This window comes from Bos taurus, chromosome 29 (genome assembly GCF_002263795.3).
Source record: "Bos taurus isolate L1 Dominette 01449 registration number 42190680 breed Hereford chromosome 29, ARS-UCD2.0, whole genome shotgun sequence".
Lineage (NCBI taxonomy): Eukaryota > Metazoa > Chordata > Mammalia > Artiodactyla > Bovidae > Bos > Bos taurus.
In genome coordinates, this window is record NC_037356.1 from 32,259,361 (window position 1) to 32,279,256 (window position 19,896).

At 50.2% G+C, this 19,896-nt stretch overlaps 1 protein-coding gene across 3 annotated transcripts in view; it reads left to right on the forward strand.

Annotated features, from left to right (window-relative positions):
• Window positions 1-3,057: 3,057 nt before the first annotated feature.
• The window catches only part of KCNJ5 (potassium inwardly rectifying channel subfamily J member 5), a 28,289-nt gene continuing 11,450 nt past the window's right edge, over window positions 3,058-19,896 (forward strand). For all 3 annotated transcript variants that reach the window (XM_010820964.4, XM_005226828.5, XM_002699224.6), the window contains exon 1: window positions 3,058-3,294. The gene's annotated coding sequence lies outside the window, so the exon portion shown is untranslated. The remainder of the gene's footprint in view (window positions 3,295-19,896) is intronic.

The window sequence follows — 19,896 nt, forward strand, 5'->3', positions numbered from 1 at the left end:
CACTGAATATATATATATATATATATATACACACACACACATATATAAGCATTATATATATATATATATATATATAAGCATTATATATAAGCTGGTAAAGAATCCACCTGCAATGCAGGAGACCCCAGTTCGATTCCTAGGTTGGCAAGATCCTCTGGAGAAGGGATAGGCTACCCACTCCAGTATTCCTTGGCTTCCCTCGTGGCTCAGTCAGTAAAGAATTTGCCTGAAATGTGGGAGACCTGGGTTTGATCCCTGGGTTGGGAAGATCTGCTGAAGGAGGGCATGGCAACCCACTCCACTATTCTTGCCTGGAGAAAGAAAATGGACAGAGGAGCCTGGTGGGCTCCATAGGGTCACAAAGAGTTGGACACGACTGAAGTGACTAAGTACACATGCACACACACACACACACATATAATGTATATATGGGGAGTGGTGATTTTAACATAAAGAAACCATGAGAAAGAGACGTATCATTGACTGATACATATCTGCTATTTGTGGATGGGCTGGATGCACAACTAATGTAAGAAGAATTCTCCTGACGTGAGAGAAAAATACTTAAAATATTTGTCTTAGAAGAGTCTTAGTTAGGACTTCAGAGTATAACTCAACAAACTCTTTTAATTAATATTTTATCTGGCTGGAAATATTTATGAGACATTACCAGCCTCATAAATGCAAATGGAATTTCTATAAATAGGAGAAAAAATAATTTCCTGTGTGTCATACTCTGAAGAGAAAACTTTAATTGTGAATTCATCTATTGCTCGATGGAGGTAGGTAAGAAGCAAGGAAGGGTGCACAGAGGCAGTGGTTCTGTGCACTAATTACCATGACGACACACGAGAATTTTCCATTGCTTTTGAACACTGGCCTCATGAATTTCAGACAATGAAGGATGCACTTATACCTTCCAAGCCCCCTGAGTAGTTCTTCAATTGTGTCGCCCGTGCTCAAATGCCACCTGTGCTCTTTGAAGGATTTGAGCATGAAAAAGTCAAGGTTCACCTCAATCCGTAACAAGCAGTCAGGAATAGAATCCTATTTCTCTTTTTTTCAGGTCTAGGCTGAGAACTGGACTCAGGTTCTCTGCCTCCTGGCCCAAGGTCTATCACTCTGAGAACATTTTCAAAATAAAATGTTATTACCCTACATTCTGCTTCACAATCAGCCAGGCTTCCACCATCAGAGCAGAAGAAATTCCATGGTCTTTATGCTGAACCCAGGACAGAGCATCTCCTGGGCTCAGGACATGCTTAAAATGTGTGTCATGTGGTCCACAGAAGTGCACCATCAAGACCTCTTGGAGAACTAGAAAATGAAGGACTGAAGAATTTTCTTCTCAGAGCGATAAACCATAAGATCAACCTGTGATGGATGAGCAGGAAGACAGGTTACATCCCCTAAGGGATGAGATTTCCTGGTTAGTCAGAATCACTGCAGCCTCACTCAATAACGACCCTGTGTGGAGAGAGGAGAGGGAGGTCCAGGAAACCTACCTGGCTGCTCTGAGCTCTGTTCCTGGGGAGGGTGCCTGGGCGGTGTGCACACTGATCCAAGGCAAGAGGAGCCCCCATCAGGTTGCTATCGTGAGACTAAACTGTCCAGCCGCTGCCGTGTTGCTATGCTTACAAGAGGGGACAGGTTTGGTGCATCCAGCCCCAAGCATTTGTCACCTCCTTGTAATTAATAAACCAGGTTTCTTGTTTTTGCCAGTATTCACTTAATAAATATTCATGGAAGAGCTGTCAGAGGTGCGGGTCACAGCAAAGTACAGGACAGAGTCCCTGCCCTGGTAGACGCTGGTCTCATGCACCTGGTCGGGTGCACCTGTCCCCACGGTGGGGAGACACTCTCAGGGTCTAGGGCAGGGGCGTGAGTCCCCAAAGGCTGGGCAATGGCAGAGATGGGCCAGGGAGGCCCCCCCCCTTCCCCACACCACCTCCATGGACCAGTCCTGAGAGAAGCCTGCCACCCCTGCCCAGACAGCAGCCCTCCCTTTCCAGGGGGTCTGAGGTTCCCAGGGGGCTTCCCAACAACTCACAGAAGTTACAGACAGAAGGCAGGGACCCATCTTTGCCCAAGGTGAGGAGAAACCTAAAAGGGAGGGAAGGGGGGAGGCGGTCAAGTGATGGCTCTTCATCTTATCTGCTCCAAAGAAAGGTTACTTTGTACTTCCTGCTACTCCTACCAGGCCACAGGCCACCTGCCTCCAGCCAGGGCGAGAGAACTGCCAGGGATGAGCAGGCTGTTCGCTGTTTCTAGACCCGCTCCATCTCCAGTGGAGTCACGGGGACCCCCGGACCCTCACTCCACCCACCAGAGCAAGGTCTCCGGGCTGTGGATGCTGCGCCAAGGACTCTGGCCCCTCCAACATCCCAAGGAAAGCCTCCCGCCTGCTAGGTTCCCATCTAAGAAGTGCGACTAAATTTTGCCAGCTGCCCCCTCAACGCACCGGGGAGAGAAAGAGCAGCCCCTCCAAAGCTGAACCAAGATTTCTGCTCACCTAGTTTCTTCCTTCTTGCGGTCTGCTGCACCGCACCCACTAAACACGCGCGCTCTCACGCGTGCACACGCTCCCACACACGCACCTGCGCGCGCGCACGGATCTCGGCCCTGGGCACCTGCACGACCAGAAGCACAATCCCGCCCCCCCGCCCCCGTACCACCAGTGGGGGTGGCAGGGAGGTGGCGGGAGTCTGGGGGGCGGGGGTGGGGGGACGGAGGGAGAGGGGCCGGCGGGGAAAGGAGCGCAGAGCCGCCAGCCGCCCCCCGCCCCGGGTCTCGCTCCGCCTTCCCCATCCGATTCATTCAGAACTGATGGTGTCCCCAACACGTCGCAGGGAACCCCCGCCCTGCCGCGCCCTCCCACCCCCCACCGCGTCGCCTGTGGTCCTTTACAAAGGTTATTACACATTGTTACACAGATTCATTGTACAGGGGGCAGAAGGGGAGGAGGAGCCGCGGAGGGAAGAGGGCGGAGGGGAGGGACGGGGGGAAGGACGGAGGGAGGGAGGGAGGGAGAGAGACTGAGCGCCTCCCGTCGCTGTCGCTGGAGAAAGGGAGTGACTAGTGGCTGAGACTGGAGGGGGCTGGCGAGAGACGGGATGGCTTAGAAGCCTCTGCCCACAGGACCCACGCAGGGAGAGGCTCTCCGCAGAGTCCGAGGCAGCCCGTGATGGCTGGTGCTGGAGGGTCCCCTCCAGGGCCCTGAGCGTCCCTGCACCGCCTCGGAGGGACACCCTAGAAGTTAGCATCAGTGGGACTTGGAAGCTCCGATCTCAACAAGTAAGTTGTCTTCTTTCCTCCTCCATTTTCCCCAGCTCACTGATTCTGGAAGGCGGGGTGCACGCTCCCAGGGTGCCCACTGTCTGGGAGGAGCTGGCTTCACCCTCACCTGGCGGTCCTGGGAGCCAGCTCCAGGGATTGGGAAGGGCTTTGGGTGGCTCCAAAGTTCAGCCAGGAGAGCTGAGCTCCCCAGAACGGGCAGGCAAGCCTAGGCTGGCAACTTAGCCCTCAGAGGGCTGTGAACTTGGCTGTTCTGTTCTAGAGCACAATACCCAGGTTCCTAAAGCCCCCATGGGCTGGGTAGGGGAGAGGCTGGGGCAGTGGGAAGGGATCATCTCTCCTCCCACATCCCAGGGAGCAGCTCTGCCTTAAAGTGAGGGTGTGAAGAGTCCCCGCGGCGGGCCAGTGAGCCCCCCAGCCTTAGATCCTTGGCTTAATCTTGCTTTCTTTCAATTCTGGCCAAATTGGCAACAGGGCCTTGCTGATTCTACCCGCCTGCCGCCCTGGTCACTTCCCGTGTGCCTGCCTGTCTCTTTTTAAACATCTTTCAAACTGTTCAGAAAGGCCAGGGGTCAAAGCTTCAAGGTCAAGTTTAGGGACTAGAGAGTGGCATCATTATTCCTGTGCTCCCCAACCCTGAGTGTCTCCCTGAAGACCTGTGGCGCATCCCCTACCTCCACCAACCAGGGCTCTCCTCTCCGGCCTGTGGGGCAGCCTATGCCCTGCCAGCCCCTTGGACCAGCTCTGGCCCCCAAAGTTCCAGGGCTTGTGCCAGGCATTGGGTCAGGCAAGGCCAGCCCAGCACCTGTTCTGGGAGTCCTTTCAAATGCCAGCAGATCCACAGGCCCTTGGGTGTTGGCTTTATGTCACTCTGTGCCCAGCTGTCTGCCCTCTTCTGAACCTTTTAACGGAGCAGGTACTAACATCCTCATCCTACAGGTGAGAAAAGGCAGCTTAGCGAGGCCGCGTAGCTTACCAAAGGTACACGCCTTCAGGTGAGAGACTCCAACGTGTATCTCCACTGCATCACTAAGCTATGCACTGTAGGGCGGTTTGCTTCACAAAGTACTTCTCCATGTGGGAGTGAGTCAGTGAAAAGATGCTAATATTTAGGAACCAAGTCCTGAGCTAGACAGACTCCTGTGCATTCTCCTGGACTCCAGTCCTCTGACGTGCTCATCTCACCTGTGTTAGTGGAGAGGCTGAGGCACCGAGTGCTCGGAGCGCTAGTAAGCAGCAGAGCCGTTAACCTCTAGATGCTTGTCCCCTGGCTTCAAATCCAGACTGTTTCCACTGTCAAACACAAAGCCTGAAAGGTGTTTGGCCTTCCCACATCCACACTTTTCTCAAAACCCAGGAGTAAATCCCATCAACTGACTGGCTGAGGCCCTGGGGCTTCCTAGAATCTGGTGGGAGAACGAAGTGGGCCTTGGAGAGAAAGCCCCTTGGCTGGATTCTGATGTGAGAAGCCTGGTGGGCCTGACTGTGATTTTCAGCTATTGATCTGGCCTGAAATGGGCTTACTCCAATGTGGAGGCGCGAGGCAGGGACCTCAGAGGAAGTCCTGGGATGCAGGTGGGGGATGCTTCTTGGCAATAATATCAGGGAGTCTGGAACACTTCCTGTGTGACCTGAAGCATTTTAGGTGCGTGATGAGGTTCTGTTTTTCTCTCTCCATTCATTGCTTTCCGCACTATTCCTCCCAGCCTCCCCTGACCTCACGGCATCCCACCCCCCTCTACCATTCTGAACCCACACAATCTGAAACTAACTTCACTTAGAACCTAAGGCTAGAAAAAAGACAAGCACTCTCTTACCTGGGAAGGGATGTTTGGAGGCTTTATCGAGTGTCCACTACTTCTCAGGCTCCCTTCATTAATCACTAGATTGATAATAAATTTTTACAACAGTATCGATTAGAACAGCACCAGAGCCACTTATGAAAGAGGAAGCATCCCAAGGAGAAATGGTCTGTGCTTTCCACAAAAGCACGGGGCTCCCAACCTCCCCAAACTGTGTTCTAGATTCCCTGTCTGGCTCTTGGACAGAGAGGGCATCACTCAGATACAGGCTCTCCTGTCTGCACAGCAGCCCGCCGGCATTAAGCAGAGATGGGCGAGCTCCGGCTGGCAGCAGCAGGAGGAGGTGAGGATGAAATAGGAGGGAGAGAAGGGCCCCGCACTGTCCCAGGGCGTCCCGGGAGCCCCCTGCTGCCTTCTCTGACCACAGAGTCAGATCCCAGTGGGACTCTCCGCCTTGGGCTCCCCTGAGTCTTTGGGCACATCCTGAGCCAGGCAGAGCTCTTTCCTCTGTGGGTCCAGCAGAATCAGTGTGGTCCTGTCACCAGCAGGATGTACCGCGGGAACCCTCGGGGGCTTTCTCCCTGTGTCTGCCTGGGTTTCCTGTCCAGGAGACACGGGCCAAGCTGGCCTGTGAGAATGCTGAGCGCAACACAGACAGTGGGGGCACCGTCTTCCTCCCTCCTGTCTGCTCCCTAAATGGCCAGGCTCTCGGTGACTCAGGTGGTCAAAACCACCAGCGACATCTTATGCATTCACATACTTGAAAACTGCACCCAGGTCTGTTTTTTATTTGTTTGTTTGTTTTTAAATCAGTTCAGCAACCATTGATTTGATCTCCTAGCATGTGCCAGGAATAATTAATTTTTGAAAACCTTGGAAAATGATCATTCGGGCAGGAAGGGTTGTGCTTTCCACTTAGGAGAATGTTAGCAGAAGTTTGCATTTTCTGAGCAACTCTGGTTGAATATTTAGGCTGCAGATGGGAGGGTGATGGAGAGAAGGGTGGGGCACAGGAAACCATTAGGTGGTTGGAAGGAGCCATTTTTAGATGAAATTTTCACCGTGTCGGAGCTACAGTCGGGTCGCTGAGAACCGGGAGACCATCCTCAGATGTCTAGAAGACTGGTCAGCCATGAAGGAATTGTTCTGTTTTTCCTAAAGATTAGAAGAAGGGGCGTTCAAACGTGAAGGATTGCAAGGAGACATTTGGAAAAGAAAAAAAGCTGAATGTATTTCTCTAAGAGACCTGTGGAGTGGCTTTCTCTGGGCTAATTTTAAAACAGAGGGGACAGCTTCCCCTTGCTGAGCCCTGGCTGCTGAGGGACTGGGTACTGGCCTCTGCCAGGGCACCCCAGCTTATCTGGTGCCTCCTACCTTGACATTCTGATAAGTGAGCTATTCTAGTCCACAGAGCCCAGGACGGCAGTTAAACTTGCCAAGGGCTGTGCTGAGCTAAATGTCAGAGCCAAACCTTTAACACATGACCCTGGAGATCCTGGATTGTGCATCCATGTTAGGTTCCATCATCACTCCAGACCAGAGCAGGCAGAGGGGCAGAGTTTGGGGATGTCTGATCGGTCTGGCAGGTGGTAACAGCACTTCCTGGTCAACAAGGGCAACCCGTATGGTGGCCAGAGAGGTTAGTGGGGGTTCAGACAGCGATGGTGGCAAGGACAAGCTTTCAGGCTCCCGTTCTCACGCCCTGAGTCTTGCTTGTTTGGGGCTGCGTGTTCTGCCTGCCCTTGTGTCCTCTTTTGCATCTCAGGTTCCCAGCTGTAAACTCAGGAAGACCCTACTGCTACCATCCTCTGTTATTTCTTGCTGCTCATCAATGAAGGGAGGGAAAGTCAAGAGCGAAGTGCCATCCGGGGCTGAACTTGTGCCCCTCGTCCTGTGCTTAGACTCTGCTCCCCTCCCGAGGTTGGGCTGTTGAGTGCTTGATAGCCAGAGCCTGGCTGAGAGGAGAGTCATAAGACCAGCAGGGATGAGGTGCCGCCTCTGCCCAAGGAAGCTGCCCTCCAGCGGGGGTATCAGGTCCACGGATGCCCAGGTGCAAGACATCTTACAAGCAAGGCTATGACAGCTGGCACACCTGGGCTATTGAAGATGACCCTGTCAGACATCAGGGGACACAGACCCCCATCTCCCCAGCCCCAAGTCAGGTTGCCTCAGTCACTTTGGAAAGTGCCCTTTATTGTATGGACTTAAAAAGTCTGTCATAGATTGCTGCAAAACTGTGTATGGAGCTCCTGTCACAGGCCAGACCTTGTGAAGAACTGGTGATGGAAGAGTGGTTCATTTGCCTGCCCTGGCCAGAGCTCTCTCTCTCCCAGGACTAACTGGGGGAGGTGGACATGCCACAGCACCGGGGCAGGGGGACAAGGGGAAGCACCCCCAGACAGATACAGGGGCCAAGAGGGCCCACAGGGCCAAGGAGAGCTTTCCAAGGGGCTCCACAAACCACATGGTCTGGATCACTGTGCCTTTGTAGTAAGTTGAGAAATTCAGTAAACTAGCTACTTGCATTTTATTCTTTTTCAAAATTGTTTTCTGTATTCTAGTTCCTTCACTCTTCCGTCTAAATTTCAGAATAATTTTCTCTGTATCTACAAAAAAATCTGTGGGATGTTGACTAAGAGTGACATGAAATCTATATGTCAGCTTGAGGAGGATTGACATCTTTACTGTGTTGTCTTTTCATCAGTGGATACTGTATGTGTCTCCATTTTTTTCAGATGTTCTTTGGTTTCTTGCATTGGTATTCTGTAGTTGTGCATGCTGCGTGTTAAGTCCCTTCAGTCTCATCCAACTCTTTGCGACCCTATGGACCATAGTCTGCCAGGCTCCTCTGTCCATGGGATTCTCCAGGCAAAAATACTGGCGTGGGTTGCCGTGCCCTCCTCCAGGGGATCTTCCCGACCCAGGGATCAAACTCGTGTCTCATACACCTATCCGCATTGGCAGGCGGTTTCTTTATCACTAGCGCCACCTGGGAAGCCCATTTTGTAGTTAACACAGTTCTTTTTGATCTGCCAGCAACTAACTGTGTGACTCAGACCTTCATGTTACTTTCTGTGAAATGGGTATAATGACATGGCAAAGAGCAAGTAAGACAGATTTATTTCCCACGGACTGATTATCTTCTCTGTTCTTTCTTTTCTTCTTCCCAACTCTTGTTCTGATGCCCGCCCCCCACCCATTCTCATCTCATCACTGCGTCTTTCCCTTTCATCCTTTGTGATCTTAGCCACCTTCGTGCTCAGCTCCTTACTCTGCAGCACTTTCTGTCTCTCTTATTCTCGCTGCTTCTCCTGGTCACTAATCCTTCTGTGATGTTCCTCTTGTTCCTCTTTATTGCATCATGTGGGAGCTCACTTTTCCTTGCTTTCCTCAGACATAACAAGTGATCCTATGGCCAGTCAGTCTGGATTCACGTCCAGATGTATGACACTAGCTTTGAGGCAGTTTATTCATTCTCCCCTATCTATGCCTGTATTTCTTCATTTATAAACAGGGGAAGCAGGACTTATGTCACATCTTTTCTGAAGTGGTTAAATGAGTATAAAGCATTTAGAGGGCTTTCCAGGTGGCTCAGCTGGTTAAGAACCTGCCTACCAATGCAGGAGATGTAAGAGACTTGAGTTCGATCACTGGGTCAGGAAGATCCCTGGGAGGAGGGCATGGTAACCCACTCCAGTTTTCTTGCCTGGAGAATCCCATGGACAGAGGAGCCTGGCAGGCTACAGTCCATGGGGTCACAAAGAGTTGGACAAGGCTGAGCAACAGAGCATGCAGCATTTAGAATACAATCCGGTGCACAATACGCCCCCAGTGGGATTCAACGATTGTTATTGTCTCGCTCTGAGTCTCTGGTCCTTTCTCAGTGGTCCTCTCACCTTCTGTCATGGTCCTATCTTTTTCACTTGTATATAAGTCTATTTGTATTCACATTATATTGCTTTCTTGATACCGTCTTCTCCGACTGTATCTCACATTGTCTGATCGTCATTGATAAATTGGCACCAACCCAGGAAATCTGTCCCTGGGGTTGTTGAGAGGAAACAAGTGGCTTTTCATTTTGATTTAATTATTAATCTGCTTTATTATTTAATGCAGACAATATCCTCACAGTGCAGGTTTATGGTGAAAAGGATGTATTATCACGATTCTGCTAACTTTTAGAGAGCTAGCCAGCTTAAAAGGGGAAAATACTGGACAGACACAAATGTGGGGAAAATGTAAAAGCAATTAATTTGATTTTCATGGCTTTTATTTATGACTTTTCATACATCTACTCCAGGGGGCGGGGAGGGTGAATTAGGATTGTGACCAGTGAACCATGGTGGAGCATTAGGATGAATAGATGTTAGGGTGGGCTTCCTGGGTGGCACTAGTTGTAAAAAACCTGCCTGCCAATGCAGGATCTCCTGCACTGTAAGACACAGGTTCAATCCCTGGGTTGGGAAGATCCCCCAAAGGGGACATGGCAACCCACTCCAGTCTTCTTACCTGGAGATTCCCCATGGACAGAGGAGCCTGGCGGGCTACAGTCCGTGGGGTCACAGTCAGTCATGACTGAAGCAACTTAGTACACACAGATGCAAGGACCCACAAGGGCCCACAGCCGCAAGCCAAGGAGGCTCAAATGTTCCATCTTGAGCAAATGAGAACCTCAGTTACCACTGCGGTTCCATAGATGCACAGCCCAACAGTTAGGTACTTACAAAATGTTAAATTGCTTGAGAGGTACATGTGATTAAGCCTTTCAAATCCATAATCCATACATCGAATTTGTCCTGATTTTTGCCCTTTTAAAAATTAATGAATGTATTTTTGTCTCTATTTCCGCCAAAGGATTGAACTCCTTACTCAAATGCCACTCTCATTTCAGATGAGAATTCCATCTTCCATTAAAAACCCTTCAATGAAACACCATTTAATCTTTTTCTCTTTAATTATTATCTGTATCATGAACTCCTCGTGTTTTTGTGTCTTTAATGACCAATTAAGTTAGAATTAGTCTACTGTGCTTCAAATAAGGTACATGTTCCTCTCCAATTACCCAAAACTAATGCATAAGCTTATTTCTTCCTTGGAATCGTGGAGTCCCACCCTCCTCCCCCACCCCGAAACCAAGGATACAGTCTGAATGAGATGCGAGTCTGGGCTGCCCGAGGTTCTGAGGGTCCAGCTCACCCATTTTGCACCCAATACCTGCTTCTCTGTGCAGCCAAGAGCCAGGGTCACTTGCTAGACCTACTGTTAAACCTTCCAGCATTTGTGTTACCCCAAACACTGCAGGCCGTTTCCATGTCTACAGCATCATCATCGTGGGAGTGACTTAACCAGCATGTGTGTGTCCTTGGACAATTAGCCAACACAAAGTGGGAATAAAGTCATTAGATTCTCTTGAGCCAGCCCAAGAGTTCTGAAAAGGCCCCATGGAGATGCCTATTACCATCATTATCCCATAATAAGTCCATGTAATAACAATACTGGTATTATTTCATACTTCATACCTGCCCTTCCTTCTCTGGCTCACTCACTCAGTCGTGTCTGATTCTTTGCAGTCCCCAAGCAAGAATACTGGAGCAAGTTGCTATTTCCTCCTCCAGGGGATCTTCCCAACCCAGGGACGGAACCCACATCTCTTGCGTCTCCTGCATTGGCAGGTGGAGTCTTTATCACCAGTGCCGCCTGGGAAGCCTTTACCTGTCCTCAGCCAGTTACAGTTTGGATTAGGGGACTGAGTCCCTTATACTTGTGTTTGGTGGTGTACAGTTTTCTTGGTCAAATAGCAGGTATTTCATTGACATCATGATTCCTGTGGATATTTTCATTTCTCATACAGAAAAGAGACCCAGGGTTGGGATCTATGAAACAGTGTGTAATTCAGGGAAAGATGTGTGGACAGGGGAGCTGGGATTATAATTCAGGACCAAGATTGCACTCTGTCTGGTGCTCCAGGCTTGGATGGACATCAAGTGGAAGAATGGGAGAGTGTGAGTCCTACAGCTTCCCAGCCACGTGACCTTGGGCACGTCCCCTACTTTCTCTGAGTCTCAGTCTTCTTGTCTGTATAACAGGTGCATTGCGCTTACTCCACAGTGCTGTGGAGATGATTAGGTGTGTTCATACATGTAAGGTTCCTGGTTCAGAGAAGAGTACACGCACACACACATTAACATATCACTTCCAGGGAGAGTCCCCAAAGAAACAAGTCAGTGTAACCCACTGCAGGAAATAAATTGAACAGATATTTAAAACAAAAACAAAATGAGTATGAAGGGCACAGGTGAAGCAGCCCACACAGGATACATGCTCTCCAAGGAGCTGCCTCTGGTCAGGGTGTGTCTGAGTCAAACCTAGGGACAGCTGACTTACCCTGGGAGCAGCCCCACCCTGCAACCACACACACCTTGACTTTGCTCTAAACAGTGGTCCCGTGCTAAGTCCCCTTAATCTCATGCTAAGGGGCCAGATTCAAGGGCTCCCCTGGGAGGGAGGCAGGGATGCCTGAGCAGGTGGGACCTGGGAGTCTGCGACAGCTATCCAAGGAAGGTCATCCTGAAAGTCGGATGCAGCAGGGTGCTCCCCACCTGAGCGCCCCCACCTTTCACAGCAGCCCCTCTGCAGTGGCCTCTGCAGCTCAGCAGTCAGGACTGCGGTGTGCAAGTCATCGCACTGACCAAGGGTCCCACTCAGCAGGGCCTCTTCCTCCATCCTACCCCACTGGAAGCCCCCCGCCTTTCTCCTGGCACGTGCCCTGCCCCCCGTGCAGTCACAGGACAGTTGTGCATCCCAGAGAGAGGGGTGCCAACATCCAGTGAGCTGTGGCATCCTCTTTCCTGGGCATTGGGCCTGAAAATGTAAAGTGAGAATGTTAGTCGCTCAGTCAGGTTCAGCTCTCTGGGACCCCATGGGCTGTAGCCCACTAGGCTCCTCTGTCCATGGAATTCTCCAGGCAAGAATGCTGAAGTGGGTTACCATTTCCTTCTCCAGGGAATCTTCCCAACCCAAGGATCGAACCCAGGTCTCCTGCATTGCAGGCAGATTCTTTACCACCTGAGCCACCAGGGAAACCCTGGAGCAGGGTTAAAAGGAACACGCTTGCCGTGAGCCCTAGAGAGCAAGGAACGTCCTAGGCACAAACCAGCACCTGGGTTTCCCCCACTCCTCCTGCAGAGCCCTACAGGCTTCCTATTCCAGGATCTCCTCGTGGCTGGTAATCAGCATCCACTACAGCCCAGCCAGAAACTACCTCATACCCCACTGCCATAGCACCCTCCCAGGACACTCCCATCACCTTCTCGAAGCATCTATAGTCAGAATCTCTTCCCACTGGGAGCCACTTCTGCCATAAGTGAAGCAGAGGATGTAATGCCTCCCTGGGTCCCTGCTCCCTGCAGCATATTTTCAAGATGTGTGATTGGGAGGAGAAGGGATATAGACAGAGGATGTATGGTGAGAAGAGCAGGGCCATGGCAACCCTCTGCGTAACAGAGGGGACTGAGGAGGAGCAAAGCTGTGGGCGGGGAGATGGGGCTGGTTAGGAGCATGGTGGGAACTGAGCCAGTGCCTCATTTCTCCCGTGTGACACCTGCATTGGCCTCATGGCTTCCTTTGTACTGAGGATTGACAGGCTGTGTTCACGGCAGAATCGTTAGTGCAAACAGGAGAGCTCAGAGGAGAATTCATTGGCATCACCACAACTCTTAACACCACAATCAGCCTAACTCAGAGTCCAAGGCAACGTGTCCATATGGGGAGGAGCCTCTCTCTGAATGGGGAAACCAGGAGTATGAATTGGCTGCTGACAGACTGAATCTGACTCACAGATGGATTTTCTTTGGCTCGCTTGCTGTTTCAAAAATTGTTCAATTAGTTGTAAACATTGAAAAACAGATTTCTTGTTTAAAAGTCTTCATTTGTAGCTTTTCTGGAAAAAGAAAGAAGATCTTGCTGCAGTAGTTCCACAATCTTGCATGAGAGTATTAGCTGGAGCTGAGTAAGGCTGCCCCCTGTGCATGAGTACTCACCGCAGTCCCCACCACTCCCTATAGTGTCCCCAAAACCCAGAGGAAGTTTTGGTTGCATTTACCATGTATTTCCCTGGTGATCGCATTTACCATGGGCTTCCCTGGTGGCTAAGATGGTGAAGAATCCGCCTGCAATGCAGGAAACCCAGATTCAATCCCTGGGTTGGAAAGATCCCCTGGAGAAAGGAATGGCTACCCACTCCAGTATTCTTGCCTGGAGAATCCCATGGGCAGAGGAGCCTGGCAGGCTACAGTCCATGGGGTCTCAAAAGAGTTGGATATGAATGAAGTGATTGAGCACACGTGCATGCATGCAAGCCAGTAAGAATCCTCCCTGACTTTGGAGTTCTTGGTTTCTAAGGAGATGATCCTACCCTCAGGCTACATACAGTCCGTGGGGTCACAAGAGTCAGACACGATGAGACAAAAACAAGGAGGAGCAAGCGGGTTGTCTGGTCAGTATGCACCTGCAGTGTGTCTGTGGTCAGAGAAGCAGCAGCTCCTCTCACTGACCTCACTCACCTGCCTTTGGAGGCAGCAAAGTTGGGTGCCAGCCTCCTGGATTCTGGTCACCACAGTGTGCCCTTCTCACTCAGGAGGGACAGGTATTCACCCCACTCCTGGCAGAGGCAGGCACATCTGAAATGAAGGAACATCCAGCCAGAGTCGTTCAAGGTGAGATCAGTGACTGCCAGCTCGTGGTCTCTGGTCTGGAAGGGACCAGGGCGTCCAGACAGAGATGCTTCTGGGAGTCAAAGGAGCTCTTGGGGACTATGTCAGGACACAATGTGTTGCCTGGCACCCTGTCTCCTTGGAGCGATTCGAGACCTGTGTGAGCGGATACTGCTGTAGTGAGAAAAAGTCCAGGAGCTGCTGTAAGCACAAACAGGGGGCTTTTAGCTGGGGACAAAAGCTGGAGGGTGGATGGAGGAGAGGGGTGTTGGCCCCAGCTCTACGCCTGGGCAAAATCATGAACTGGTTTCCAAGCACGGATCAGGATGTGTCGTCAGCTTCCTCCTCGGCCAGGTGTTTCAGAGCTTTGTTTAGAGGCTTCGGAATCAAATGTGTCCAGTTCTGCCACTTAATAACTCAACGGCCTTAAGCAAGTTCCTTAATCACTCTGCTTTTATGATCTGAACATGAAGCTGCTAAAACTGACTTAATAGATGTGTTTGAGCATTAAATGAGACTCTGCATAAAAGGCACGCAGCATGGAGATGGCCAGTCACGGGGGTTTACTACGTGAGCTTTTCTTTTCCTTTTTTTTTTTTGTTTTATTTTTACTTAAAGATCCAATTTTTTATTTTCATTCTTTAGCCATGCCACATGGCATGTGGGATCTTAGTTCCCTGACCAGGGATCAAATGCATACCCTTTGCACTGGAGGCATGAGTTCTAACCACTGGACCACCAGCGAAGTCCCAGTGCGTGAGCTTTTGTGATTGTCTGCTCCTGTATCTCATGTCAAGAAGGCTCACCTCACTCCACTCACTGGGCACCCTCTTCACCAAGCCTTTCCTGAGCCCTCCTCAGCCGCTCAGGCCAAGCTGAGTCAGGAACCCCGCCTTCGCCCCTCTGTCACTCTCTGCGGTGTCTTTTGCCTGTGTGTCCCCACCAGTGCGTAAGCTCCACGAGGACAGAATGTCGAGCAGGGGTTCGCAGTCTCTGTTGCCCGTTAGAATGGCCTGGGTTGGGCTCCCAGGGTGTAGGACCCAGGCATCAGTCAGCATGGCATCCAGCTCCCAATTGATCACAGGGGGCACGCAGGGGGAGACTGGCCTCAGGACCAGCAGCCTCAAGGTCACTGGGAGCTGCTGGGAAAAAATGCAGAGTCTAGGAACCCCAGACCTACTGTATCAGAATCTGCATTTTAACAAGACATTTGTGCGTGGAAAGCAAAGAAAAGGGGTGATGTGCTGCTCCATCCCCTACAACCTCTGCTCCTGAGCCATCATGTACATTTGTAGGTGATGCTCAGTGGAGGGTCACTGACTCACTGAACGAATCAATGAATGAATGAATGAGTCTTGTGCGTCACAGTTTCCAATGGGCTTTCACACGTGTGGAATCACATATGTTGTCACCCAGATACTTTCTGAACGTGGACTCAATGAGTAAAACCACCAGACATCCAGGAAATAAAAAATAGACTACCACCTAAGTTGATAAGAAAAAAATAGCTACAAAATGAGAGGATTTTTAAACAAATTACCTGATGGGTATTTTTAAAATGTGTTACTTCTGAGTTCTTTGCCATTAAGTCTCAGAATGCACTGAATAGAGCTTTGTTTGTTGCTTTTAAGGTTAGTAATTATAATGCTGGGAAACCAGGGCTGGCCCCCTGGGAGGAGCCAGCCCATCCGTGCAGTTTGGGCCCAGGCTCTGACTGGCTGGGACCACTGGCCGATTCCTTCTGGGCCAAGAGGGGCTCCACCATCAGATTCTGAGCCAGTGCCACCACCACCCTACCCCTCAACCCCTCCGAGGCTCCCCTGGACTTTGCTCTCTGCTGGCCCCAGCCTCTCTCACTGCTGTTTCTGCACCAGGCTCCAGGCAGGCAGCCTGCAGGCGCATCTCCTCTGGAGCTCAGGTTCTCTTCCAGCTCCTGTGGTTGTGGCAAGATTTCCTTGTTTGTGGTTGTCAGACTGAAGTCCCTGTTTCCTTGCTGGCTGCCAACAAGGGGATGCACTCAGCTCCTGGGGTTCACCTACATCCCTTGCCATGTGGCCTCTTCCATCTTTACAGCCACAAAGGGAATGTCTGCCCATCTAATTCTTCTTGTGCTTTCAGGCTCCTGCTTCAGGAAGAGCCCAGTCCTTTTAAGGGCTTATCTGATGAGGTCTGGTCCACCCCAGATGATCCTCCTTGCTTAGAGTCAACTGAACCAGAACACAGCCCTATCACTGGACTGAGAATCCTGTCCCCACACCCGGGGATGCATTGGGAGTGTCTGGGGGCAGGAATCGTGGGGCCCTCTCAGAATTCTGCCTGCTTTCATGTGCCCTCTCTGTTCCCAGTGCGTACTCTGCTGATAAGACTTTTTATTCTCCCTGCTTACATTGAGGGTCCTTGAGGGCACTGGGGCAACTTATTCATCAGCCAATTAGGAGTCTTTTCATATTTAGTAAGCAGTACAATTGTATAGATTCATATAGCATAGTATGCAGTTATCTCAATCTGAGAAGTGAACATATTCCCCTCCAATACTGTTCCTCCAATGCTCACTCAGTCATGTCCACCTCTTTGTGACCCCCATGGACTGTAGCCCTCCAGGCTCCTCTGGGATTTCCCAGGCAAGAATACTGGAGTGGGTAGCCATTCCCTTCTCCAGGGGATCTCCCCGATCCAGGGATCAAACCTGTGTCTCTTGCATTTCCTGCATTGGCAGGCAGATTCTTTACCACCAGCACCACCTGGGAAACCCCCAATACTCTTCCTCCAATCTCATCCCAAATCCGAGGGAACTCAGACTTTGACCCAGCACATCTGAGAGAGAAAGGAGGATATCGCTAAGGGTGCCTGCTATGGCCACTTCACAGTCGGAAACTGAGTCTGAGACAAGGCTCCCAGGCCAGTGCTGTCTTCAGGATACCCTGCTGGTCCCCACTGGCAGTTTCTGTCAAGCTGCTGTGTCCACGACTTCCTAAAACACCTGATGACACGGAGTTTTCTTCACTGGGGGTTGGGTGGGAGATATTTTTTGAAATTCTTAATACAGAGGTGCATTTAAATGGATGTCAGATTAACGAATGCATCCTCTGAAATACAACTTCCTTTGAGTTTTCTTCTTTTGATTCTTTCTCCACTTGTGTTTTTATATCAAAGAGACTAAACCACTTTGCTGGACTTGAAGCTCTGCCTCTCCCAGGAGCTTTAAATCATGTCTGGGCACAACTTTCCATTCAGGATGTAGGAGAGGATGAAAGATGAAGAGCAATATTGGCCTTGATGAGATTGAGTAGGATTTGCTCACGTCATGGCCTCTCCCTGGCCCTGCAGAAAGCAGTGCCCACACTCGGCTTGCCTTGGCCAGGCCCACGCTTTCCCTGCTTCTCTCTCCACAGACATCTGGGTTCAAAGAGGCAAGGCTAGAATACAAAGCATACAAGGCCTGGCTCTGCACTCACCTTCCTGCTTTATTACCAGCTCTGAGCGCAGGAGCTGGACTCAAATAGCTCTTCAATTAGTGCTTGTTCCGTGAATGCATAAATTAATACAGAGGATCTTGAAAATCTGATTGAAGAATCTTCATTGTCCATGAAAACCCTTTCGACTTGAGCCCACAGCACTGGAGACTGAGATTTCTACTGTGGGCAATTTGCCTACTCTAAGTAATTTGGGGCTTCCCTGGTGCCTTAGACGATAAAGAATCTGCCTGCAATGCAGGAAACCCAGGTTTGATCCCTGGGTGAGGAAGACCCCCTAGAGAAGAGAATGGCTACCCACTCCAGTATTCTTGCTGGAGAATCCCATGACAGGGGATCCTGGCAGGCTACGGTCCATGGGGTTGCAGAGAGTCTGACATGACTTAGCCACTAACACTAAGTAGGAGTCAGGTAGTTGAGGCTCCATGCCTGACACCTGCCCTACAGATCGCACACAGGTCCTTAAAGTATCAGACTCAGATGCTCCCTGCCTCTCTCTTCTTTAAAATGGGGTTATGGGACTTCCCTGGTGGTCCAGTGGTTAAGACTTCACCTTCCAATGCTGGGGGTATGGATTCAGTCCCTGGTCTGGGAGCTAAGAGCTCATATGCCTTGCAGCCACAAAAACAAAACATATAACAGAAACAATATTGTAGCAAATTCAATAAAGACATTTAAAATGGTCCATATTAAAAAAAAATCTTTAAAAATAGAATAAAATAAAATGAGGTTACTGTGCAATTGCATTAAATTTCAATTCAAGGAAAGTTTGTGCTTACACTTGTTTTTTTTCATATATTCTTTCCCTGAGTGTCCATGATCAAACTGAGGCAAGCAGGGCTTTCCTCTGGTCTCAGTGGTAAAGAAGCCACCTGCCAGTGCAGGAGGCACTTGTACTATCCCTGGTCCGGGAAGATCCCAAATGCGCTGGAGCAAATAAGCCTGTGCACCACAACTACTCGGCCTGCACTCTAGAGCTTGAGAGCTGCAACTGCTGAAGCCCAAGAGCCCAAGAGCCCATGCTGTGCAAGAAGGGAAGCCACCACAATGAGAAGCCGGCTCACCACAACTAGAGAAAAACCCGTGCACAGCAACGAAGACCCAGCGCAGCCAACAATAAATAAACAACTTAAAAAAAGAAACTGAGGCAGACAAAGTTAAGGCTGTTTCTCTTTGGATCTCAGAGCAGGTGTGTTGGATGTTAGGCTGGAATCCAGGTCTCGCCCTGGGTTGAGCGGGTGATCCTTCCTGTGATGATTCTCGCTCACCTGGAGAATGGGTGCCAGCATCACATCAGAAATCGACCACTCTTCCTATCTGCTGGACCCAAGAAGTTTTCCGATCTGGGTAGAGGTGTCCCAGAAAGCCTTTTTTTTTTCTGTTTCCAGTACAGACAAGGCTTTCTCCTGCGAGGATGTATGAAAGTAGGTTTAAAAATAAAGAAGGAAACAGTGCAGAAAATCAGTGGAAGGCTGCCCTCCTGAAAGAGCTGAGGGCAGAGAGTGTGCTTTCTTGTCCGTGACTCATTCTCGCGGGTACTGAGCCCGCCCTGCCCAGTGTCAGAGGCTGGGGAAGCCAAAGGAAGCACTCCCAGTGGACCCCCCATCTGGGTTCCAGCCGCTGGGGTCCCCAGGAGCACCTGGAACCTCAGCATCAGCAGCATTTCTCCTTGTTTCTGGGCACCTCTGGTCAGGACTTAGCAAACAGTCTCCTAGCTAAGGGCCAGAGTGAGATCATGCTTGGGTTTTTGCAAAGCGGCACCAACCATTCTTTCTCGTTTCATTTATCTCTGTAACTGCCACGCAGAGGACAGGGAGCAGGTGGCCTGTGCGGAATAGGAAATGGCCAGCGGATGTCTCTGACAAACAGCACTTCCGAGGACCCTTCAATATGATATTTGAAAGGTCATCTTGAAATTGCAGCAGCCACCCAGGCAGCAGTGAGAACTTCCTCAGCCAGTCAGTGAGGCAGTTAGCTCATGACTTATAGAACGTACGTCCAGCTTGTTCCATCGGGGACCTGGTTCTCTGGGAAGGAGAGTTACTGCAAAATCAAGAAGGTGCTTAGAAAGAAGAAGGGCTGAGTGATGGCATCCCCAGAATTAGAAGCTCCTAGAACTTTCTAGAAAGAACAGCCCATTCGTCTAAGCCAGAGCCTTAGAATCTCAATGACTGCAGGCCATTGCTTGGTGGGTACTGTAGCCCCTGGGCTGGAGCCAGACAGACCTAGATCCAAAACCTAAGTTGGCCACTTAGCACCTGCGATTCCTTTTCCTTGTCTGAAAACAGAGGATGATAACACTACTAGTGTAAGACTCTATTGTGAGGATTAAATGAAATCAAACAATATTGATTTCATAACTGGCTCAGGACTGGGCAGGAACTGAAGCTGTTGCTCTTGGCTACAGAGTCTTATGGTCCCGCCCAGGTTTATCAGAGTCTTTGAGCATCTTTTAAAATAAGATGGAGTGTGATTTTATTGGCATATGATTGCTCTACAATGCTGGGTTAGTTTCTGCTGTACAGCAAAGTGAATCAGTTCTACATATGTATATATTCCCTCTCTTTTAGATTTCCTTCCCATCTGGGTTAGAGCATTTTAATGTCTGCGAGCAAA